The following is a 945-nucleotide window of genomic DNA, read 5'->3' as shown; positions in this document are numbered from 1 at the left end:
TAGTATGTCCATGTACCGGTCTATGTACAAAAGATATCATGTACTGTACAGTATACATTCGCTCTTTTCCCATCTGTCTGCCTGCTGTAAATATTGTCCAAAGAACCACATAATATTCCGGCTGCAATTTCCTGAACGGCCGACCCTTACAGAGGGAGGAAAAGGGGCCATCGGCAGAAGCAAATTCTCGCAGGTCGCCTGGCGATACCCGAGCGAGGGCGAGCGGCGGCGTAGAGTTGCGTCGCCGCGTCACCTCGTCATGGCGGCGCCCACCATTGGTATGCTGCGAGCATCATGGCAGAGGAAGGGGGCGGCGGAGGGCGGAGGAGAGTGGAAGCGGGGGTGGGGGTAGGGGGGAAGAGGGCGGGAGGAAAGGGAGGGCTGCAGTAGAGGGGGAGGGAGTCCGTAACCCCCCCCCTCCCCCGGCTGTAGACGAGAAGTTGTCGATCAATTATTTCTCTGGCGTGGAGGGAGCGGCGCGGACGGCTCCCGGGGACAGACACGGAGCCAGCGGAACTCCTGATTGAATTTCTCTTCCGCGCCCCCTACTTCCCAGAACGAAACCAAAAGCAAATAGAGGGGAAGAAAAACAACAACGCAGACACCAATACAGAATAAGGAGAAATAAACATAAGCGCCACAAACACCACAAGGACGTCCAGGGCGCATAAAAGGAGCTGCCAAGGAAGCGTCCAGAGGGGCCTCGCCAGGACGGAGATTTCTGAAAGGAGACCTCCGAAGCCTCCGTAATTATCCTCCAGAAGCCGGCCTGGCGAAGGACAATTGAAGACGCCGGGACGCCCAAGACAGTCTCAAACCTCCGATGACGATAAGGGCGATTAGCATAATGACCGACAAAGGCCAAACCACCCTTATGGCCGCTCGGGTTTCAAAGAGTAACTTTGGCCGCGGTTTTGGATTGTAATGGCCGGCACGTGTTGGGTG

The sequence above is a fragment of the Penaeus monodon genome, chromosome 23, assembly GCF_015228065.2.
Source record: "Penaeus monodon isolate SGIC_2016 chromosome 23, NSTDA_Pmon_1, whole genome shotgun sequence".
Lineage (NCBI taxonomy): Eukaryota > Metazoa > Arthropoda > Malacostraca > Decapoda > Penaeidae > Penaeus > Penaeus monodon.
This window is presented reverse-complemented; position numbering follows the sequence as displayed.